The sequence below is a fragment of the Cuculus canorus genome, chromosome 3 (genome assembly GCF_017976375.1).
Source record: "Cuculus canorus isolate bCucCan1 chromosome 3, bCucCan1.pri, whole genome shotgun sequence".
Classification (NCBI taxonomy): domain Eukaryota; kingdom Metazoa; phylum Chordata; class Aves; order Cuculiformes; family Cuculidae; genus Cuculus; species Cuculus canorus.
Window position 1 is genome coordinate 22,837,006 of NC_071403.1, and position 25,376 is coordinate 22,862,381.

The following is a 25,376-nucleotide window of genomic DNA, read 5'->3' on the forward strand; positions in this document are numbered from 1 at the left end:
GGCATCCCTTGCTGATCCAGAATCACGGGGCTCATCACCTATGTCAGGGACTAAGCCTGTCTGCCCTTCATGCCCTACTTCTCACAGCAACAAGCCTCTGGGCTCAAGTAAGCCCATATACTACAGAATCACCCTGCAGCCCCTCTCTGGACTTAAACAACAGTTTACACATTCTCCCAGAGCTCCTGTGAGTTGGAGACTCCCCATTCATGCTACACGGAAAAGGAACTTGCCAACTGCTTTTGAAAGAGACAGCGAGCAGCCTGATGATAATGAAGTGCCAGGGTTTTCTGTCTCAACTTTAGGTAGAACTTCAAGATGACAAAGAAATTATCCACCTCATCACAGGTACAGATGCCAAGAGAGCCTTTTCCTCTGTTTTTCTCCTCCATTAATATTTCAAGAGGATGAAATTACTTAATTTTTTTTAAACTGAATTGTTATCGGCTTTGAAGTACCACTATACATACATTGTGGGGCTTGGCAAACTCAAGATGAAAATGGCTGATGAATTTCAGATATTTTTGTTTTGTTGATCTTATGTTTGATGTTCACTCTTTGAAACCTGAAAATCTTGAAATGCTATTGTTATTTTTGCATGATAAAGACTGTTTCTAACACCGCTCAGAAATACTACAGGGGCTACAAACAACATGCACAGCTCTATTAGTTTATTGTATTAAGCCCACAAAGTTGTTAACTGCAGAAAAATCAATTCCTACATGGTAATTATTAGAGAACATTACTTTAATTTGCACATGGAAAAAGCGTGTTCTCCCTGGACTTATAAAATTACCTTTTAATATTACAGCCTTCTGTCTTCTTTGGCAGGATAAGGAACATCAAAAAAAAAAAAAAGAAAGAAAAAAAAGAAACTGACATCTGAGGCAATGTTATAAACCAGCTGATTTTTAACTAACAGATGCAGGGTCCTCTGGAAGACAGGGATGTGCTTGGGCAACCCCTCAGTCTGCACAGTGCAGAAGCTCTCTGCACCCTACTTTCAGACCTTTTCAGACCCTGCTTTACCCGCTGGGTGTTACCCAGCCCAACTATGAGCACTTAAATCCCAGAGGCTGCAGGGGGGAATGTGAAAGAAGGGGAACAGGGAATGGATCGGGGGATATGCCCCTGCCAGTGATATCACCAGGAGCCTTAAGGACATGATGAGAAAGCTGTTTATTGGGATGGCAGTGTGGAGCTTCATCCCCTCACTGCAGAGACCATGGGGACTAACGGGAATGACACAGAGCTCGTAAGGAAAGAAATGTGCTCAGCTAAGTGGGAAGAGGCAAGCAAGCATTTGTGCCACTGATGCTGCTCTGCGGGGGCAGTCTGTCCTGAGCCTGGTTTTTAATTTGTCTGGAAGCAGGCACTGAGCAGAGTTTTACAGATGAACACCAAGGTTGTGCCAGGTCGTGCTAAGTAACGAGGCTTTCCTTTCCTGGTAGGCTTTTCAGGGGAGGCCCAGGCCACAGGAGCCCAAAGGGTAGGTGGGCACAAGGTAGCATGACAGAGCCCAAAGGCAGCATCCCCCTTCCAGGGTGTGCACCCAGGGAGGATGCAGGGACGTACACACGTGCGTGCCCAAACCAGAGCTTGCCCTGCAAGCCCAGCACGTGCAGGTCCCAGGCATAGTTCATTTGTTATAAGCTGATTAAAGACAACAGGTTTGTGCTCGCATTCACTGAAACACTCCGGGTATTTTGTCTCTGCCTGTCTTGCTCTACTTGCTTTAAAGAGCAGACTGCCAGTGTCCCAGAAGAGCCAGCCAGCCCCACACAGCTCAGGTCTCCCTGTGGCCGCTGGTGGCCTTCTCTCTACACCCACGCACCTACACAGGGGTTCTCCTGACCCTGTCCTCACCAGCTAATGCTCCTCCCTCCCCAGGAGCACCCCAGTGCCTCCTCCCTTAGCAGCACAAGAGCAGACCTACGTCACACCATCCTACTTAGTGCTTCTCCTCTGCAAAGCCGGATGTAAGGAGTAACTAATCCTCTCTAACCCCTAGAAAAGCAGGTAGCTTCCATCTTACACGTACAGAAATGGAAGACGGGGTGAAGAAGTTCAGCCTGTTTATTCCAGTAGATCCCTGAAGATGAAGTACAGCCTTGGTAAGCATTCTAACTTAAGCTCTCAGGCAACTCAGGGTAACCTACCAAATAAAACTAACAAGCAGGCACTGAATGTTTATGATGTATTTGTTTATATGACACACAAAAAATCTACTCTGGGCGATTTCTCTGGGTATGTTCACTGCTCTCTAAGCTTGTGCATGCGTGCCTATGGCTGTATCCTCTCTCGTAATCTTTAAACTAATTTCAGCCAAAGAATTGACTGGAGGCAAGAGGAGCAATCCATGCAACAGTGTGAGTTTCCTTCAGAAATCTCTGCCTGGACTACACAAGCTGCAATTCCCATTTTCCCAGCCTAATTGCTATACAAGAAAGGCAGGTAGACAAATAAAAGCTGGGGAATGCCATTTGCAGTCACCACGGCATTGCGAGCTGCAAACCCCTCCATCACAGGTACTAGCCATCCTACTGTAAGCATCCCTGCTGGACATCCCACAGACTACCTGCCCTCTGGGCATCTTGCATGCGTGGTCATTATGTAAGGTCATATGCTTTGACATGTGTATTCCTAGAAATTATGGGCTAGCTGGACTCCATCCAGAGGATCAAGGGGAGCTTTGAGAGAATGCTGCTGTTTGGTCAGTTGTATCCTGTTTGGACACTTAATGGGGATGCCCCTATTCTTCCAGGGGGTGCGAGACCTCAGTGGAATTAATTAAATAACATACTGGAACTCCACACCCGCATTACATGTTACAGGAGACTGAACTCCAATACCAATGCTGGTAGGTATCATCCAGATAGAGTATAAAAGTTGCTTTAAAAAAGACATAAACCTTTTAAAACCACTTCATAAAGTGAAGATTTTAAAGTGACTGAAATAAATGCTATCTGCTAACAACAACATTTAAAGTGGGTGGCATTCATGGTTCATGGCGGCATGCATCAGAACAAAACTATCATAAATTGGTTAAAAACCACAGTGATATGCAGTTGACACCCACGTATGTTATACTGGTGCCCAAGAACAAATGATATGTGTATAATATATCTCAGTATGCTCCATGTATTATTGCTGTTAAAAATAATGCAAAGTACTTAAATTCTAAAAAAAAAATCTAATGCAGTTGAAGAAAAAAAAAAAAGTAAGCCTCTCTGGCACACATACATATTCTACATTCTCTATAAAACTGGTATTGCTTACTAAAATATTCTTTCTATACATAGTAAAATATCAATAAGATAACATCAAATAAGATAATATAAATGAAAGCATAATTATAACTATTATGTCCTCCAACCCTTTTCCCTACCTTCTGATTGTAATACATACACTGGAAAAGAAAAATATATATTATTTATGAATATGATATATGGACATGCAAATACCACCTGAGGCACAAAATACAAAGCTGCCAGACATGGCCTCTGAATCTAACAATGATTCCTTCAGATATTCCAAGCCACTGTAGTAAAAGGAAACCAACTAACAAAATCACCTTGATCACGAGCAACTGTGTTCAGTGGCAAGAAATACTACTGATGCGAAGGAGCAGTACATCAAAGTCTTTCCTCCGTTTTTCGCAAATAATAAAGTGCTGACTCCCCACCTGTAGCTCTACAATACTGTTATTCTGACTGACACATCTGATTTCCACTCTAAAGTTTGCTTTATCAAAGCTTGCAGAACAGCACAGATGTTTCTCCCATGAAAAATGAAATCCAGCCTGCTGCTGACACTTGGCTGGTAATCCCAAAAGCAAGAACTGCGGACCCTTCACAGTTCAGAAAATCATGCTTTCCTGCTAAAACTCAAATATCAGTGCTGGCAAAATCCTACATGAAATCGTTCACCTTGCTTGAGGAAGAAAAGCTCTGCAGGCTTTACCTAGCACACACCCTGCAGAGTGGCCGAGCAGCCACTCACCTGCTGAAGCAAAGAATCTGCCAGAGGAAGCTTTCTCTGCTCTCACCTGCATGCTAAGTGTTTGTTTGCAGTGAATCAGTTGCTTCCTTCAGGACCAGTGAATAGTCCTTCAGCAGAAAGTGCAAGCAAACCAACAGTCACGCTCCTCCTTCATTATTTGTTTTCCTTCTGTAGAACATACTCCAGTAGGTGATGTTGCCAATAAATTTCTCAGCATTTTAAATACGTGCAACACATTAGTGAAATAAATGAAGGTGAAACAGCATTGCAAATGCCAGTTTCCCTGGGGTTCTTTCTGCCACAGAGGAAAATTTCACTAGGACAAAAAAGTCCACAACTGTTTGGAACTAAATATTTGGACTAAACCTTGGAAATAAACTTGGACAGGAAAAACTAAATCCTTCTGTTTATGAAAGGAATTGATTATTAGCTTGATAGTCCCAAATTCTTCAAATTCTTCTCTCGTTAAACAAGACATTCAAGATAGAGTATAGAGAAAAAACATATACCTGCTGGGGCAATAAAAAGAAAAGGAAAGAAAAAGAATCTTTACAGAAGACTGTGTTAAATGCACACAAAGCCCCTTTTCTCAGAGCCTAACACTTATTTTCCCTGCATTTATTTTCCCACATTTAGCAGATAATTTCCCTAACACCCTTGAAAAGACAAACACAAATTCTAGGTATTATTAATCATCACAGACTACATCTCCTAACTGCAGTCATTCTAGGCTGAACTTTATGTAGTAAACACTGCATTCCACAGACTGACAAGCCAGTTTTCAGATAAACATGCTTCCTTAAGTATCAAGTATTAACACCCTATGGCAATCTGAGTCCATGCACAGTGACTCAGTGCAATTATTCCGAATGTAACAACAAGTGGGCAGTCATGCAGATTTGTAACTTATTGGTTTAAGCATGAAATTAAACAAGCAAGAAAAATTAATGAAAACTACTCAATTTCAGACCAGACTGGGTACAAAATTTGAGTAAGTATTATAAACATGACATAATCTCATTTAGAGAGACTGTATAACACATAGGTTTTACAAATATTTACAGACATTAATCTTGTTAAGTTGATTTCCAGAGTTTTATTCAGTAACAGGATTGATTGGCTGGAGAAACAAAGGCTTAGACAAAAAAAAAAAAAAAAAAAACCACAACCAGCTGAAAGCTCTATTTTTGTCAGAATGATGGATTCTTGTCTTAAGTAACTTGTTTTGTTACTTTTGTTCGAAGACTATAAACATTATTAGCAGTTCTCCAACTGGCGAGAAAGGCTGAGATGCTTCATCTTCACCATTCTGGACTGCTTTTTGTTTTCTTACACAGTCCAAGAGTCAGGCAAGAAGCAATAACTTCCATTTCCCTTCCTTGTATGATCACCTTCCTTTTGCCCACAACTGGATCTTGCCTCTGAAACACTGCATATACAGCTGCACCATGGGCTCACATTTGCTCTGATAAAAGAGATGGGTTGCAGAACCTGATAAGCAGAGCTATTGCAACCTACATGAGTTTACATATCTGACACAACCAATGTTAACATCCAGTTCCCTGTTGTTTATTTGCCTCCCATCATCGCTGACTTCCCACAATCAAGCCTCCATACGCCTTTCATGTGGCCCCAGTTATTTCTGTTTGCTCTGAGAGGTCATTTTGTATACTGCTAGCAAAAGGGATACTGCTTTCTTCTGTGACTTCAGGCAGCTTTTAGGAAACACAGATTTCCTGCCCCCTTTCCAACTAAAGGCAAAGGTCAGCAAGTCTAACAATGAAACGCAGTGTTGTAGCTCAATATTTTAGCACTAGAAAATACACTCACAAAAGCAAAACGGACAATTGCTATACAAAATTCCACATGCAGTGCCCAAAACATGTCCTGTCCAAAATGTGCTTGTAGCCCAAGCAAGGATTTGTGCCCACTAAAACAATGCTATTACGTATAAATTCTCCCAGAAAGATAATATGTTGCTAAGCAAAGGTCCAGTACATTAAAATTGGTACAACTGTTCTTTTGTAATAAATGAGAAGTAAAATATATGCAAAATGCTAACAAAATACAGTACATTCCTTGCTGAACACAGCAGCTAATGGTCACATTCACGCTTTACTTCCAAGTCATGACCTGCCCTAACCTCTCTGCCATCCCCTTGACGTATCAAAAGCATTACACTGAAGTGGACTGCAAGTTCAATTATCCTCCTAATAGGGCTACATCTGATGCACAGTCCTACCTGTACAGTATTCCTCATATGCAGGATCCAAAAGGGAACAGCTTAGCTATAAGTTTTTCAGAGCAGCAGAGTACTGTCCACAGCACCAAGACCTCACTACACATTTATGAGCAAGCAGTTTTTAAGCAGCGCCACTCACAGACAAAGAAAACAGTCACCAAAAATACACACTGAAAATTGTTTATTTGTGTCAGAGCTTGAAAGCATGGTCTTAGCTGTCCCATATAGAGAGTGGCGGCTTTTGTGCTCATGTTCAGCTTAGCTCTTCTACTCCATTTGGAAGAAATGAGGTTCTAAATCTATGCAGGTCAACGCAGTCATCTGTGATCTTGCCAATCAATGGCAATCCCCTTATCTGTTTCACTGGATACAGCCTAGTTGTGTGCTGGTGATAATACACTGCATTTAGTTTTGCTAATCTTCATTTCTGTAGAAGCTAAGCTTTCCCTACACATTGGTACTTCTGATTTACACACTTTTTTACAAGACTTCCAAATGTATAACTGTGAAATAAGTGACAGTTTTTAACAGGAACTGTCTGATGAAAGCTTATACTGTACACAAGAAAATGCCTTCTCAGATGACGCTCATGGTTCATCCCAGCACCAGCTTCAGGCAGCAGAGTTACAGACACTTCAGGGCAAGGTGTAAGAAAACAAACACTGGTGAGTCGTAGGAAAACCTACCTCACCCTGTCTCTTCTGTTGCCCACGTTCTGCTGGAAATCAAGCTCTTAGAAGGATGCTTATGCCCCAAAGCACCAGGCTGCCAGCAAGAGCCTCTCTCTTTTAGGTTATTCACCAGGATGCAGAAAAGGCTCATGCAAACCTCCAAGGCTTTCTCCACAAAAATGAAGCTGAGCCACTTTCTCTGCCCAAGACGTTTAGGCATGCTTCATTCTGCAGCCTCTGTGATGAGCGTCCAGCCACTCATGCATGTAACAAAACTCACTGCATCAGGTGCTCACCACAGCACTTCCCAAACTAGTCAAGCATGGGGTGGAATAAGGACATTTGCAGAACAGAAATCCAGCTGCTGTTCCTGAATAGGTTCAATGAAATTAAAACCTCCATCTACCTGCTGACTTCCTCCATTTAAGTACAATTAGTTAAATGGCATGCATCACTGTAGAAAACAGGTGTGTTGTACCCAGGGGTTAGAGAAAGACAAAAAATATTTACTACTTAGATAGACTGCCCATATACGAGGAAAACACATCGGTACAGACTGAACTCGCTTGGGCATCAACAGCCAAGAACAGTTAGGAATGAATGGGGAAACTTTTATGGCAGTCTCTTCAGCTGGGAAAAGCAAGGAAGGCCTCTTGGCATGTTGATTAGATTATTTCTCTTTTGACTGCTCTCCAAGTAAGGAGAGAAAGGCAAGAAAGGAAGTATAAGCTCTACTGCCAGAAGAGCAAAAGCATGCTCTACTCATGCTCCAGCACCTGGAGAATGCCTCCTCACCTGCAGCACATCATTACTTTTCAGTAGTCCTCCATCTCCGTGCTCTTGCTCTGCAGAGACACTGGTTCATGCTTCAGCTGCTGGTGCCCATGTTCCCTGCCCAGCCTCTCCACACCTTGGCCAAAGTGGCAGAGGAAATGACATGGACAGCTGCATAGCTGTTGTAAAGGACATAGGACTCCTTCAGTGGGACCTGGCAACTGGGAGTTCCTTCTCCATCCCAGGTTAGCCACCTCAGAGTAGTGGCAAATATTCCCACTACCCTAGAACTGCCTGCCAAACTAAGCATCCATTCTAGCATGGAGTTCCTCTGCCCAAGGGAAATAATTTCCCCTACACTAATTCACTGATTTGCAGCTGGTTAAGTACTCCCTCCCACCTCCTTGGTGAGCACGCACACACACAAGCACAAGCACATGGTCTGCAGCTGTGGAGACACACCCCAGGGGAGACAGAGCTATTGATGTGCCATATATGGCCTGCCACCAGCTGAGAAAGCTCCCCATCTGAAAGGATAAACTGCTTATCTTCAGTATCAGATGTTCTTTGCACTGTTCTAGACAAAGGATCAGTTCCATGTCTAAGCCAAACTCCTTCTTAACCCTAAAAATCACAGAGATCCATTAAAGAAAAAAATCTGATAGTAACAGAATGTGCTGCTTGGTTCGCACAGCACTTTTCCTGCCTTGCTGCTTTCCATGTCTCAGTACCAGGAACCATGTGTTTCTCCTCTTTTGAGGACAGAGAAAGGCAGCTGAAGAGGGTTTCTTCCTACGGCCTTTGTTTCAGAGTGGGCCAGGTCTACAGTCCCTGAAGCAGCCAGAACCAGCAGAGTACAGGGGCCAGCCTGGGATGCAACGCTGACTCCCCCTGAACTGCAGGTATTGCGGCTAGACCTCTGTGGTACCCAAACTGAACTGTTCTCAGTCAGGCTGGCAATTCCAGTGTAACACCAAGCCTCATCTTAATGTAATGGCTTTACATGTTGTAGGAATTGTTCTGTGCCAAGCAGAAAACAAAAGAAGTGATGATAGGAATGGGACAGAAATGATAACCTCCTTGACACATGGAGTCCAAGGATAGTAAACTGGCATACACCCTCACAGTCAAGAAGAGACCCACTGCCTAAGGGTGGATTCTTGCTCTTCAGGAGACTATTAGTGAGAGTGCCAACAAGAGGAAAATGAAATAAAAAGCTAGGTAGCTGAGACTACTAAATGCCAAGAGGCACAAGAAACATATGCAGAAATGCTCATTAATCATAAAATACATCCATTGCTCCCCTCCTGCTCCTTGCATTAGGGATCCAAGATAAACACTGGAGTTTTAATCTCTTTTCAAGAAATTACACCAAGTAACACAAATTCTTGATTTCGCCATGTTTGAGTTTCTAGGCAATAAGACTTTAGTACGACACTATTCCATGCCAGATACTAGTTTTAAAATGGAAGTCAGACCTCCTTGACATCTGATGGTGGGAGGTCCGAGACACTGCACATGACCAACTAAGTCCATTTCTCTGAAGGCACTGTGAGATTCCCCACCAACCCCCCCAGTTATACAAGCAGCAGCTGCTTCTTTTTACTTTTGTTGGTTGTGTGGTTTTAATGTAAATGCATTTCTCCTTCTCCAGACAAAGTTCCCAGGGTATCACGGCACCCTGAGAGTAAGTCTTGTGTGGCATCTTGCTTCAAGGGAAAAATGAAGTTTTTCCTACATGAGAACTGAGGAGACTCCACAGCCAGAGTCCTCCCAGAGAAGACCAACAACATGCACCCAGGGCGAAGCAGAGGCCAGGAGCTCAGAACTTACCTCAGCGTTTTGAGTCTTCTTACCTAGTAACAACTAGCATAAGGTAGTATAGTATACTACTGCAAGTCTGAGATGTAAAAATAAAGTCTCTACAATTAAACGCTAAAGCAAGCTACAGTGAACAATCAGGAAAAAAAGAGGATATAACTATGTTGGATTTTTGGACATCACATAAGGTCTAATTTTAGAGAAAAAAACACTGAAGAGTGCAGACCTCATGGTGTGTATCTGTAGCAATGCCAGATCAACATACTCCCATCTTCCCATCTGCTTGATCCCCTTTCTCCACTACCACAATTCACTGACCCCTCACTTCTTCCACTTTAAATTTCTGTCAGCTAGTTTATGAGCAACACAGCGAGGTGGCCACATTTGAAACATATTTTTTAAAAGCCATCTTTTTTTTTCCCCCCCTAACCTGAATGTTTCACTGATATGGGTTCATTAATAGCTATTCTGGTGCAAGTGGATGCATAGTAAATGGCTGTAGAGAGCAGAGTGCGAAATATGAGCCTTGAGATGGAAAACTTCAGCCCACTGGAGAAGCTCCATGTGAACCCACACTTTCACCTGAAGCTATCAACTATAGATGACTGCAGAGCCACAAGATTTTGCCTTAGCCCAACATGACTACAGCTGCCTCACCTACGGCTTTGCAGAATCAGGTAGGATGGTACCACAGAAAGTTTGCATGCTCACTGCTGACGCCTGCATTGTTACATTTCTGGCTCCTGGTGCCCTGCCCATGTGTATTTAAGACAGAGCAAAGGGGATACTCTTATTTCAGTGACTAGTTAAGTTATCAATACAAGCACCTCCTCTGTGCACCATAAGCCTCCCCTGTATCTGCCAAGCACAACTAGGGAGTGAGTAAAGGGAGGCAGATACTCTACATTTACATTTCCGTTAATTCAGAAAGAGAAATAGATCAAATGCTCATTTATTCTGTGTTCCAGGACACTTCTCCTAGACACTATATATAGTTTCTCAGATACCAGCATCTCCCTCACCTACATATTCATACTAATCCATATAAAACTATGAGTCATTACACAAAGTTCCATCCAGAAGAGTAAGACATTCATCCTTCGGGGGAGGAAGAGAGGGGAAATTAAGAGCTGTTTCCAATTTAATTGGCAGACTTTACATTTTTGTTCTGCTTCCACTGGAAAGTGTGGTGCTGATTTTTCTGCCACAGCTTGCACATGGTGAGATCTCAATCTGCTTCATTTATGTCTAACAGTAGGACCTCTAAAAAAAAATTAAAATAATTAGAATTGTATTTTAATTAGAATGCAAGTTCCATGTGCTGAACTAAATTCTTGTGTTGTTTGGGGGGATTCGAGTGTTTTAAAACTTCCTGCAACTCTAACATCCCTTTTTCACCAAACGGATGGTAAAATGGCAGAGTTTAAATGGCACACTGTAACATTCACACCAACTGCTCAAGCCTCCATGCCATATCTTGAAAGCATGACGCTTTCTGAACTAATTTTAAAGAACAGAGAGAAGTAACGTGGATTCATTTGCAATGCACTGCAGCCTACCCTCTCTTTATGCTTAGATACAATAAAGCACATGTATGCCCCACCCTGACTTTTTACTGTACCTCTAATCAAAAACATGGTTTCCTGTATGCAAGCAGCTCCTTTTTTGGGTAGTTAATTTTGAAGTGAGGGTGCACAGAAAGCACCAACTTGGAACAGGTATATATTTTAATTCCTACATCATGTACTCTGACATGGGAGTTTTAATTATATGTTTCCCTTCCCAATGTGGCTGAGGACAGGGCTTTGATTGTTTTCCCATTTTTACTCTTTGCATAATTTCTGATATTTTTTTCACCCACTTCTTGGCTCTACACCACCTTCTCTCTCATTTTCTAATCCAAAGATTCCAGCCAGGCAGCTGCACACAACATTTATAATTGTTTCTACTCAACCTCCCTCATCTTGTTCCTTTTTGCAAACAGCCCCTAAACCAGGGTGGACAGTCTTTGTTTCCTGAGCAATTCAGGGGCTATTCCCACAGACTGCATCATTGGAGAGGCACAAGGACTCTGCTGGTGCAGGGACTGGCTGTCACCCCGCTGGTGGTGAGATGGGGGAAGTCCACAAGAGCTGTCAAGCCCCCAGGGCCACCAGCAAAGCAGCCCCAATGCAGCACCGAGTAGCAAGTCCTCTGGAGAAGAACTGGCACCTCCTATTTGAGCTGCTCCTGGACGTCCTGCAGGGCTTAAGGAGGGATGCCTGGACCTGATCTATACAAGTATTTTGGCAAGTAGATTGCAGGGTTACAAAGATCAGCTACCTCAAGTCCAAAGCAAATAATACACAAGAAGCAACAACCAGGCAGTCTTTCTGCAGGAGATGAACTTGAGCCAAAGTGCTAAGAGACTTTCAACACTGTTTCCCAAATTAAATCAATTTAATTCTGTATGACTTTGCTAATCACTCATATATCTTACTACATCTTTGGAAGGCATTAGACTTTCCTGAAGTTACTCTTTTTCAAACTATGTATCAAGCCTTAACACTTCCACAAAGGTTGCGTATCAGTGTTTTAATTTAAAAGTGTCAAATACACAAATCTAGAACTACTGTTGAGTCTTTTAGTTGCAGTCTCAATTAACAACAAGATATAAGGTGGCACAAACATCAGAAAGACTGCTCTACACCTCTGCTTGATATCCAGTAGCTACATTTGACAGCTCAACTGGCTCAAGCTCCCCTGGAGCAGAACATCTGGAGGTCGTCTCAACCATGAGCTGATGCCAGATATTCCATGGGGAAAACAGTCCTTTCTTCAATAAGTATAGCAGTAGGTAAACTCTATCCCACTCCATAGCAAAACAGGACATGAACTGAAAACAAAAAAGGTAATCAGTAGACACTAAAGCTGCACAATCTGCTATGAAAGAAGAGTGTTATATTAATCAGATGTATGTATAAATTAGTTCCCTTCCATTCCCACCTCCTCCCCAAGCCAGCATGTGCAATTTTTTCTTCACCATTAGTGTGACAGCAGAGTAACTTGCTAGGCTACAGCATTTCATCTGAAACATAAGGGAGTATGAGCACACATGCAATACACTCAACAACAAATATCTGAGGCATTAAGCAGCATCTGAACAGTTAAGGAAAATTACAGGCTCTCAAGTAAAGATTTCAAAATTACAAGGAAATGAATCTGTACTTCCAAATGTTAACACTAAGCTTCTTGGGGTACAGCTGCATAAGAAAGGATCTAATCTAAAGAAAGACAGTCTCCTCACAGATTCCAGGTATTTAAGCTATCTTTTTGTTTAGTTTTAAGGGCTACCAACAGTGTTGATTAGATATATAAACCTTAAAAGCTACAAAAGTTTTTAATCTCGAACAAAGATCTTTGAAAGGCAAAAAATTAATAACCCTAACTTATAAGCAACAATCAGTGAAAACTTTTTCCTTTTCTTTTAAAATAAAGTTTTGCTTCTTGCCTTCTAAAAGCTGTGGAAACTGCTAAAGGTAGAAAAGGCAAAAAGAAAACAGAAAAAAGAAAAGGAAGAAATGCAGCACTAGATAATTTTAAACACTTCATATACCTAAAAAGGGCATATTAAACCACAACCTTAGTCATAAACCTAGAACAGCAAATCAGTAAGAGCAAAGATGAAGTACCGCAGGCACAACCTGCAGCCGCCTGGCTGTCAGTGGGGGAGTGGTTCGAGCGCACAACACCACACGCCAAAGGAAGTGGGTGTCATACCTTGCCCCAAGCATCTCCTTCTTCACCCCCACCCTCCTCCGACCACCTGTAGCGGCCTCAGAGGAAGCAGACGTGCTCCCACATACTTTCCAGCTACACTGTGCCAGCCGCAAAGTACGTATGCAGCCATTGGCACACATGTGAAAATATATACATGGAGCACCAGTGTTGAGTCTTTCTGCAACGATTAACTTACTTTGCAGGCAGCCAGACTTTCTTTCTTTTCTCTCTCTCTTTTTTTTTTTAATTATAATTTAAAACACAAGCCAGAAAGCTGCCCAAGGGGCAAGAGAGACCCCTCCATCCCATTCATGTCCTTTTCCTTTCTGCCCTTAACACACACCTACCCACACCTATGCAGCACTGGAAAAAATGCTGTAAGCAGGGCATTACCACTGTTGCATCCTGGGTATTGGGAACTGTGGTTTTGAGATTAAACACCCAGCAAAGAAATTTCAGCCTTTTGACCAGAATTTTCCATAAGCCATTGAACATAGGCTAGGAAAATAAAAAAAAAAAAAAATCTTAATTTCCTCTCGTGCTCCAACGCAGCAGTATGGCTAAGATCACTTCTCTGTGATAAGTTAAAATTAGGGCAAAAAGGGCACATGCCAATTACCTTAGAGAAGGTAAATGGCCATGAGGAGTATGCTGCTGGGGACAGGGGACATCAGGAGCTGGTGGCTTGGGAAGCAGGAGCTGGTTTGGGGTCTTTCCTCACAGGTGCCAGAAGTACATCCTCCCTTCCCCAGCTCCAAATACGAATTGCTATCAGTACCTTTTCAGCAGTTGTCACCCTTAGAAAAACAGCCACAAAACCAAACGACATGCAATCCCCCACCAGAAACCTCCCAGTGGCCACAGAAAAAGAAGTTTTACCCCCATAAACTCCAAATAGGAATGGAGCAGAAAGGAACAAGTGGGGCTTGGGGAATGAAGAGGTGAGGGATTTCAGCTGATAGGAAAGCAACTTGCTTTCTTAGGGTCCTCTGGAAACTTTGGGTGCTTTGCATATTCTGCAACAATGATCCTCCCTCCTTGAGCCGTTTCAGCCTCATCAATAAACTGTGGGAGAGGCCCATGGGTGGGGAAGGAGTTAAAAATAAAAACAAACACTGAAAAGCTATTTGTAAACTGTTTCACCCCGGCAATCATTTCAGCTCGTGGTTTCTTTAACTGACTGAGCAGCACACCTGCAGAGCAAGTTGGGGCGGGAGGCACCCCTCTATAAATACCCGGGAGAACCCTTGCCTGGCAAGGCACCAGTCTGCCCATCTTCATGGGAAAGTCCTGAACTTTATAGCCAGGAAACAAATGAAAGTTGGGCTGGGGGAAAAAAAAGAAGAAAAAATTTCCTCAGATAAAAATGCCATGAATACAATTTCAGCTTTGCAACAGTCAACATCGTCCTTACTTGGGTTTCAACAACTACAAAGTCTCAGGCACCTGAAAATCTTATACCCTGCAGTCTCTTAACCAGCCAAAGAAAACAGCTGTGCTAGGTGTTAGACCCAAGTACGGCCTTAAATTTTTCAGCGTTGTCTGCCCTGTCCCAGTGACCTGAAACCCAAAGTGCCAAACCGAGCGATTAAGATTCCCCAAACACTGCACAGCCCTGTGAAAGGCAGGTGCCCATCTACTCTGGAGTCAGTTCAGTGCTCAAGGTCTGTCACCCAGCACAGACCACCCGAGGTCAGGTTGAAAGCAAAGGCATTCCTTGCAGTTTTGGTTTACCCATAATCCAACAAAATGGAACCAATTCTCACATCTGGGAGGACTACTTCTTTGAAAAAAAAAAAAACCCAAAAAACCAAACCCCAAATTGGCTTCAGGCAGTGAATTTGCTATTGCTCAAGTCACAACACATACAAGTGTACCAAACCCAACCAATAGCTGCACCACCAGACCTTAGCCCTTGCTCTTCTCCCTCCCCACCGAAAAAAAAAAAAAAAAGGCAAACTTCTTTGTAATGCTCCGACGGTTTAAATTAGAAACCTAAAAGTAATGCTGGTATGGCCACAGACATCTTATGTGGGTTGAGGGAGAGTGGAGGGTGTTCAGCAGCCAATAGCTGTTCTGACCAGGCACCCATCAGCAGCTCCCTCTGCGGAGCACAGGAGACACAGGCATGGTCATCTGCACCACCAACCACACAGGGCTGCAGCGGGCAGACCCACCTCTGTTGATTCAATGACTCCTAGGAAGGTGGAAATTTTGATTTTGGAAAACAAGGGAACAATTTCATAATATGCTATCTTACAGAGAGTTTCTCAAGCTATTCTAGTAGAACTTTTGGGTCCCTCCACATGCAATCCTACATGGTTTCATTTTTGTATTTGCAATCAGGCATGAGAGCAGCACTTGTACAGGTTTGGTCCTGGATGCTTTTCAAGCAAAAGCAGGTGAAAGCTCTGGTCAAGTATGAAGCATATGTACCCAAAAAAATCACAGAATCACAAGGTTGGAAAGGACCCATTGGATCATCGAGTCCAACCATTCCTAACACTCCCTAAACCATGTCCCTAAGCACTTCATCCACCCGTTCCTTAAACACCTCCAGGGAAGGCGACTCGACCACCTGGGCAGCCTGTTCCAGTACCCAATGACTCTTACTGTGAAGAATTTTTTTCTGATATCCAACCTGAACCTCCCCTGACGGAGCTTCAGGCCATTCCCTCTAGTCCTGTCCCCTGTCACTTGGGAGAAGAGGCCAGCTCCCTCCTCTCCACAACCTCCTTTCAGGTAGTTGTAGAGAGTAATAAGGTCTCCCCTCAGCCTCCTCTTCTCCAGGCTAAACAACCCCAGCTCTCTCAGCCGCTCCTCATAAGACTTGTTCTCCAGCCCCCTCACCAGCTTTGTTGCTCTTCTCTGGACACGCTCCAGAGCCTCAACATCCTTCTTGTGGTGAGGGGCCCAGAACTGAACACAGTACTCGAGGTCCGGTCTCACCAGTGCCGAGTACAGAGGGAGAATAACCTCCCTGGACCTGCTGGTGACCCCATTTCTGATAAAAGCCAAGATGCCGTCGGCCTTCTTAAATGTTTAAATTCTGATTCAGCATCACTCCTGAAAAGTAAAGCTCAACATTGATAGAAATGTTGAGACCGAAGACTGTAAGACCGAACCAGAAACAAGTAATTTTTTAAATAGGATTGTTGCATTAACTTACTCCGCTGATGTTAGAAAATCTGCAGGCAGTCAGGAAGAGCAAATAGCAAAGGCTGGAGTTCAAATAAGCATCCCCGATATGGCTCTTTGTCCAAAGCTTAACCAAACTATGCAGACTCACTGGTGTGCACAGTCGGATTGCCAGGAGAAACCCTTCAGAAGCTAGAATTCACCACACTGGAACATGGCTACCAGGACATTTTGGGTATTTACACAGACTGGAACTGGATTCTAGGAACAGAGAGATGGATCTTTCTCTACCTTCGCAAGACCAAAACATTTTTTTTCTTATTCTAGCAAAGTACGACAGACTTCTGCTTTGACCCTGCTACGCTGTGGCAGGAGATGGCCATGGACTGCCTACAGACCCTACAACACAGGGTACTGGCATTTGCTTCGTGTGCTTACAGAACTGTGGCACTGGGGACACCCTAAAACCATCTGCACCACAGGATAATTACACACAGAGATGACTACTTCGCTGCAAGAAATGGAGGGAACATACAGGTGGGACGATACATGGTGCCTGCAGAAGGAATGAGGAAAGTGTGGGGCCAAGTGAACCTACCACCCCCACCTCACCCTACACTCTCTGCACGCACATCTTCCTGTAGCACTCACGTCTCTCCTGCACTTTGAATTCCTTTGCAGCAGAACATGGTAGTCGGCCCTTTCATGTTATTTTAGGGTAGAAAGTAAAGACTTTGGTCCTATAAAGTTCTCCCATGACATTACTGACCTTGTTACTCTTCATGCTACTCCAGTTTCCATAAGAAAGAAAAAAGTAGTTAAAAAATTCTCAAATGATTCAAACAAGTACTGTGTTCATCTTCAGAAATGACTGGCATCACCTTGAGATCAAAATATCTACCCGATCACTATAGGAAGGCTTTATAGCTTCAAGTTCTATATAGATAACACTTCAGCAGCACAATCATTTTTTTTTTCCACCAAAAAGAATCATGAAAAGCATCAGAAATATTTGCAGCAGGCACCTAATACCAATTCTAGTTTTCTTTGCAAGCAATTTGCCCTAAATTAGTCTTGACACATCACAGTTTGTTGAGGTAGAGAACAATATAAATTAACAAAGTTGTGGCAGCATAGGGAGGGAGGGATTGAGGGAAACAAGGAGGCAATATTTAGCTGCTGAAAGTAGAAGCTGCGAAGAAAAACAAGACACATTACACTGACTAAATAATACACGAGTTGGCATGCAACAGAACTCGTGCATTACATTTGCAACCTTATGTTTTGCTTTAATAACTGGGGCTAGACAAAACAATTGGACTGTAGCTGTACCACCCTGCATGCCAGACCTTACTTGCTTTGATCTTATGGAATAGTAAAAATATTGAAGAGAAAGTTTGGAGACAATGTGAGCGATGCTCACAGCTTTTTAAGGCTGGAATTTGGTGGTTAGTGCATTAAGCATTACTCACTTTCAGAACAAAGTGGAAAGTTAACACAAATTGGCAGATGACTAACTGTCCAAGAAACAGATTAGTGAATGAATCACTGACTCTACTTTTAGTCTAATAATAAGACAAATTAAGAGGAACAAGGAGGGGGAAAAAGACAAAAAATTTCTTTGCAGAGTGCTTTTATTTGCACTGCCTGCAAATTACCAACTACGACAAACTACGCAACAATTTTACAATTTACAGTGAGTTTTACATTGGCGTTAGCTCACCAACATGCCTCACAATTAATTAAAACCATCAATTAACTTGGATTTCTGTAAAAAGAATTCTCCACCATACTTTTTCTCAGCACACATTTAATAACAATTACAGGAATAAATGAAGGGATTGGAAATGAAGTTAATCTTCTGAGTAGCATGAGAAACATTTGGCAGGTTTTAGTTCAACACATATATACACTTCAGGCACAGCAGATACCTGAAGTTTATCTGAAGCAGAATTCAAGTTTCCCTACTCAAGAGCATGACTTAACTAAAATTCTGCAAACACTTTAATTTTTGCTAGTGAACTTCTGGCCAAAGGTTTGCCTAATATGCATGTCCAGCATTCAGCTTCACATAAAATCACCACAAGTGCTGCTCTGGAACACAGGAGAACGGCAGCAGTGCTGACCCCCTCCTGAACAAGAGCTGACCTACTCCAGGAGCCATGCAGGGTGAAGATACATGTGACATCTTGAGGTCATCTGGGTTTGCCACTTGGCAAAGCCCTGTGTCCCTACTGCTCACCTCTGAGAATTACAGAATAGTTTGGGTTGAAAGGGATTTTAAAGCCCATCCAGTTCCAACCCCCCTGCCATGGACAGGGACACCTCCCAGTACATCAGGCTGCCCAAGGCCCCATCCAACCTGGCCTTGAACACCTCCAGGGATGGGGCATCCACAACTTCCCTGGACAACCAGTTCCAGTGCCTCATCACTCCCGTCGTGAATAAATTCATGTCTAGTCTAAATCTGCCCCTCTCCAATTCATAGCCATTCCCCCTCGTCCTATCACTCCATGTCTTTGTAAGAAGTCCTTCTCCAGCTTTCTTGTAGGCCCCCTCCAGGTACTGGAACATCACTATAAGATCTCCTCGGAGCCTTCTCTTCCTCAGACTGAACGACTCCAACTCTCTCAGCTTGTCCTTGTATGGGAGGTGCTCCAGTCCTCTGATCATCCTTGTAGCCCTCCTCTGGACTCATTCCAACAGCTCCATATCCTTTTTACACTGAGGATTCCAGAACTGCACACAGTACTCCAGATGAGGTCTCACAAGAGAGGAATACAGGAGCAGAATCACCTCCCTCGCCCTGCTGGCCACGCTTCTTTTGATGCAGCCCAGGACACGGTTGGCCTTCTGGGCTGTGAGTGCACACTGGCGGCTCATGTTGAGCTGCTCATCAATAAGCACCCCCAAGTCCTTCTCCATAGGGCTGCTCTCAATCACATCATCTCCCATGCTGTACTGAAACAGCAGATTGCCCCGACCCAGGTGTAGGACCTTGCACTTGGCCTTGCTGAACCTCATGAGGTTCACACAGGCCCACTTCTCCAGCTTGTCCAGCCACACTGGTCTCTTACCTTCTCTGCCTGATTTCCTACATCTGGAGACTGAGTGCTCTTGCACTTTATGGAAAGCAACCTTAAATATCTGCCAGCTATGTTCTGCACCCTTGTCCCTGAGGACCATGTTGCAGGGGATCCTACTGAGTAACAACTTGAGGAGCTGGAAGTCTGCCTTCCTGAAATTTAGGGTCCTGACTATACTCCTCGCTTGTCCCATACCTCTCAGGACCTTGAATTCCACCAGTGTGTGATCACTGCAGCCCAGGCTGCCTCTGATGTTGATGTCACTGATGAGCTGTCTTATACTGGTGACCATCAGGTCCGATATTGCATCCCCTCGGATGCCTACAGCCTGCCATGCTACTTTTCCAGCATTCGTCAGGATGGCTGAAGTCCCCCAGTAGAATGGGATTTATTACAGTGGCATCAGTCACAGAGCCATGTATTAATAGACTGGGCCTGTCTGATCCTTACAGTGTTAACCATCCATAACTGGAAGAAGGGAGGAAAAAAATCACCTGGGCTCCAGATTCCCTCACTAGCCATCCCAAGGCCCTAAAATCTCTTTTAATCACCCTTGGACTACGTACTGCAGCTTAGTCACTTCCCACATGGAAGAGCAGTAACGGGTAGCAGTCTAAGGGCCTTACCAGACTGGGGAGTTTCCTAGCAATATTCCTTACCCAGGCACCTGGGAGGCAGCAGACTTCTCCTGTGAGTAGGGTCTGCTCGACCTATTGGACCCTCTGTTCCCCTCAGCAAGGTCGGTCCTACAACTACGACTCACCTTTTCGTCCTTGTAGCAGTTGTAGTAATACAAGGGGGCTGTCATTCCAGTCTCAGCACTTGCTCTCATGTAGATGAGTCATCACCCATGTTTTCCTCTGGTTCTTCTTCCACACCTAGAGCCTCGTATCTGTTGTACACAGGCACCTGGGGCTCATTTTCTGCCTTGCTGGTGGACTTGCTTCCACTCACTACATCCCTTTAAGCCCCTGCCTACATCCTGGAGGGAAAAGGATACCAGATCCCTTTGCTCAGGGTCTTTTTCTGGTGGCCATCTCTGTTCTGGTATCAGGGAGCTCAGGGTGTGGTTCTGTTCCACTAGTCTCCCTCTTGCTCAGACTCCCTGATGCTCCTTAGCCTCTCTGCTTCCTCTCACAGCTCTGCCATGAGGCTGAGGAGATCTTCCACCTGCTCGCACCTTACGCAACTGTTGCCCCTGCTGCTCCCAGTTTCCAGTGCAAGCTGGTGGCAACTTGCTGCAACCAGAGACCTGGATGGCTGCATGATTTCCTGGGAGCTCAGTCTGTGCTGATGCGTCCTTTCTGGCAGGTGCAGAGGATGCAGCCTCCTGCTGGGAAGACACCATGGCTGGGCTTCCTCTCACCAACTGAACTCGCCTCCTGAGCACAGAGACTGCATCCTCCCTACGTGTCCTGCCTTCGAGAAACGATTTCACAAACTGCTGGAGCTTGTCCTTCTGACAGGGCCCGCTCCTGTTTGCACACTCCAGTTCGCAGAGCTCCGGTCACCGCTCAGGTCACTGGCACTCCCTGGGGGCCATTTAAATCTGCCACAGTTGCTTCCAGGACGGCCCCCATCCCCACATCAGCCACGACATCAGCCAGTTTCTAAGAGTCTGGAGCCGCCCACCCCTATTCCCTCTGGGGTACCTGGGCTTCCCTCGCTCTGGCAACTGCTCCTTCACCTCGATCTAGTGCCTGGCTGCAGCACTTACGTTGTCTGCCACTGATCCATGCTGATTGAGCTTACCCCACTTTTAGCTCTGCTGCTCATTGGACCTGTGGTCTTACTCATCAAGTTGTCTAGAAAATTAATCATGTCTAAGAAAATGGTAAGTTGATGTGTGCTAGGCTGGAAAGCTGAATTAGCTCAGCAAAGTCCAACAAGCGCATAGCCAAGCAGGACCTCCTGTTTTCATTCAGCAGCACAAGGGATTACCAGCTCCAACTTCACCCTCTCATATAAAGGATGATGTTAGACTCCATGCTTTATCCAAGCAAATTCAAGCAGCTCTGATCATCTGTTGAACCTATTACTCAACATCTCTGAGTGTATACACTTGCCATCATCCCCAGTGTCATAAAAGGTTGCAAGGGAGACCTCAGTGAGGGTCTAGGATTGCAGCCACCGGGATCAAAAAACTCTCCACGATCACCAGGTCTCCTCATCTTCTCAGCTACGACTTAGGTTTAAAATCTAAATTCACAAGAGCTTATCACAGCTGGCAGATAGGCAACACGACCACATCACATCAGGCCAGGATCAACCAGAATCAGGTGGAAATAACAACAGTTAACTGAATATCTGCAAAAGAGAATACTTTTGTCAACGTGGAAGACTTGCTTGCTTGAGTTCTCTTTTCCTTTTTTCTTTCAATTGCCTGTTACAAACACAAGCCAAAATTAAATGGCCCAAGCCTCTCTGGCAAGCTCTCACTGCCGAGCTACAAGTTACGCTGGGCACAGGCTGCTAATGGTTTTCTGCAGTACCACCACATTGCAAAAGCAAGACAAGAGTGACTTTCAGGAGATGGGGCATGATACTGTAGTGATCATTGCAATTTGGGGGCAAGTGTCCCATGGTCAGCTCTTGGTCTTTTAACAAATTTTGGTTTAATTTGATCCCTTATCCAAGTCCTTGCCAGACCACGCAGTAAACTCAACCAGCACAAAACTAACCCAACATATACAGTGAACAATTTGCCAATCTTGCTCTCAGGGCTGGCCCACTGTGGTATGAGAGGAGTGCCAGGGCAAGCACAAGGAAAGGACAGGAGATAATGCAAAGCAGAATCAGTTTCAAAATTCAGTAGTAACACTGTCTGTTGCCCTTCACAGGTCCAGCCCTCAGTGATTCTGGACACAGGTCCCGCTTCCAAGTCAGCAGAGCTCAGAACATCATGAGATTTAGACATGTCATTCATTCTTCATGACCCAGCCCTCATGACATTTCTAATAACAAGATTTTCTAAAGACAAGCTGAAATCAGAGCTCTGAACCTAAGCCCTCTTGAACTCTGAATAACCACTTACACCGTATTTTGCAATCCTTACTGATTGTTCTTCTGTGAACTTCAGTAAGAACTGTGCATAAATAAATCCCTTCAGTTGGAAGTCAGCCTTTTCTACTATAACAATCTGAAAACAGTAAAATCTCTCTTATTGTTGCCATGTAACAAACAACGGCATTTTCACATGTTTCAAAGTTATGTCTCCCCGGGCTTCTGCACTTCTATTTTTAGTGCGCCTTTCCCAGTAAGGAGCTACAAGACAAAGATTCTCCATCACACTCTGCTTATACAAGAAACTAACAAACCCGTCCAAAGTTTTCAGCAAAAAACCAAATTAACTACATAAATATATTTAATTATTTTGTGGTAAAGGATGCCCATTAACACTGAGGGAACTGGGATAGGTCAAAATTTACTGAGGATCTGCCCCAGAATAGATTTTGAAAAAGCACACTCTGCTTTTAAAGCAGAATAATAAGAAACAAAGAATCATCACATCCTTATAAGGAGTAACTTACTAACAAATAATGCAACAACAGAGAAAGTAAACACAGAGGCTTCACAAATGTTGGAATTTTCACTCTAACAGGGAAGAAAAGACTACCTCTGCCTCATTCGTAGTCTTTAAATCTCATAACAACACAGGCAACTTGAAAGAGGGCAGCAATAATGTATATTAATGCAGCAGATCAGGAGATGCTGATTGGACTACCATTAGACTACTTTGCATAAAAGAATTAAAATGTGATACATTGTAACTGCACAGAGGGCACACTCTGCTTGTATGAAGACAAAATAACCTTGTCTTCTGCAAGGTACAGTTTTAAACAAAATGCAGTATGCTCTACAGGTTGCTCTGGTGCACTGAACACATGTCAGGGTCTTTAAAGAAAAGATTTCAGTCTTAGAGGTAAACAGCTAAAGAGATGCCAGCACACTTGAAAACTATTATTAAAAAAAAAAAAAAAAAGAAGAGAGAGACAGAAAAATTTAATAGATCACTTTCTGATTTGCCCTTTTTTCAGTATCACTTTCAGTACTGGAAGACGTGTGTTTCCTCATAGGTAATGACAGACACATCCTGCAGTTGTCGTTTATTCTTCAACTCCTATTTTCCATTTACTTTCCTTTCCAGATCCTCTGACCCCAGCTCAAACAGCAATGCAGGTCACTCAGCAATCTTACTGTCCTTTCTTTACTGGAGTGGAAGAGAGGTGGAGAACAGCAACTCGGCAAGATGAGATAGTGTGCCAAGTCTTCCCCCATTCGACATAAATTCTATTTTCCAGATGTGCATCTTTGACATCAAAGCTAAGTGTCGGCAATCCTCACTGCAGTGAAATGAGAAACACTGAGGAGACAGGAGAGGGGAAGATTTTAGCACCACAGGCAGTGGTATGATTAGGGTTTTTTTGGAGGGTGAAAGACCTTTCACTGTTGTACAGCAAGTCACTAAAACTTCCATAAGTTTAAAAAGAAAAAAGAAATCTCAAAGTAATATTTTCCAACCTTTCACTAGGAGCAGGGGCCAAAACCACACATTTTAAAGGTCTTCCACAGTTTTATTATTAGAAGTAGAAGCCCTACTGATACCGGTGAGTCATTTGTATTGGCGGAAACCAAGAACACCCATTTTCTTCATGTGTTATGAAGCTCTAGATGTGGTTTTCTATTCATTACTGGTCAAAGTAGTTGACTAAAAACAAAACAAGTGACAAGAACTCACCTTATTGTTATTAAAGCCTGTTTTATAACAGCTGGTTTTGTTTATCACACTTCTAGAGATCACTTATCTTTCACCCCGTTCTGCAAAAAGAAGAAAAACACACAAAAGACGACTAAACTGTGACAGTAAGTCCAGAACTGCAAACAGAGAACTCACTCTGGTTCTGCAGAGGCTTTTGTTATCAACTACGAAAGGAAAAAGAAAGGAGGGAAGGGAGAAAAAACAAACACATGAAGATCAGTTAAAAATCATCAGTCAGCCGAAGCTACTGTTTTAGGATTATTATGAGTAATCAGAAAGGAGTCTGTAAATAAAGGAGCAGTTGCACAAGAGCGTAAATTTTCATCTTCAGGTAAATGAAGGGATCCTTCCATGCTAACAGCCAGTGTTATTTGCCACACAGGAGATAAAAACCAGATTAAGAAATAGAAAAATTTTGAAAATTAAAGCAACCTCAACCCAGGTTTTTAAAGTTCAAACAGAATTCCTTGCTGGCTTTAAAGATGATTTCTGCCATAAAAAGGAGTGGAGGGTAGGAGGCCGTACACCTTGCAACCGGCAAGGGAAAATACAATTCATATGCTGGACTTGATGTATCCAAATTGGGAACAATGTAGAGTGCGTGTGTTTTGTTTTTTTTTTTTTTTGTAGTGTCTCATTCACACACAAAAAAAGAAACTAAATAAATCCCAGAGGTTTAGCCCTGCTTAACATTCGTAGCATCCAGAGATGCACTTCAAGCACAACCTTCACAGTGGTGCAATGAATTTCTGCTTTACACTATGCACCTAGCAGAACAACAGCCTGGCAAAATTACAGTGTACTTTGATATTACTGGGGAAGAAAACCACAGCAAAGCAGTGACCGGAGAACAGAAAATAACCTTTGAACAACAGCTCGGCACTGACAGTCTCTCTGCCTGCGCCTCCTATTGTGGATAGTTTATAGCAAGGGTAGCTCCAAGCTGCACCAGACACGTGAGTCAGCAAGAGTAGCTTGTAGGAAACTGCTGACATGTTCAATTGCTCGCACATACACTGAACACACCTACCCACTAAATAAAAAACAGGCTGCACGCAATCGGGGTAAAGGAACACCTCCACACCTACAGTTCCTGTTTTCCTAGTTCAGGTTTAAATTTTAAA

At 43.5% G+C, this 25,376-nt stretch overlaps 1 protein-coding gene across 11 annotated transcripts in view; it reads right to left on the reverse strand.

The window, feature by feature from the left end:
* BACH2 (BTB domain and CNC homolog 2) overlaps positions 1 to 25,376 on the reverse strand; it is a 193,932-nt gene that overhangs the window by 163,641 nt on the left and 4,915 nt on the right. For 9 of the 11 annotated variants that reach the window (XM_054061297.1, XM_054061298.1, XM_054061302.1 and 6 more), the window contains one exon: positions 24,232 to 24,311. The exons of the other annotated variants lie outside the window; for them this stretch is intronic. The gene's annotated coding sequence lies outside the window, so the exon portion shown is untranslated. The remainder of the gene's footprint in view (positions 1 to 24,231; positions 24,312 to 25,376) is intronic. 11 annotated transcript variants of the gene reach the window in all.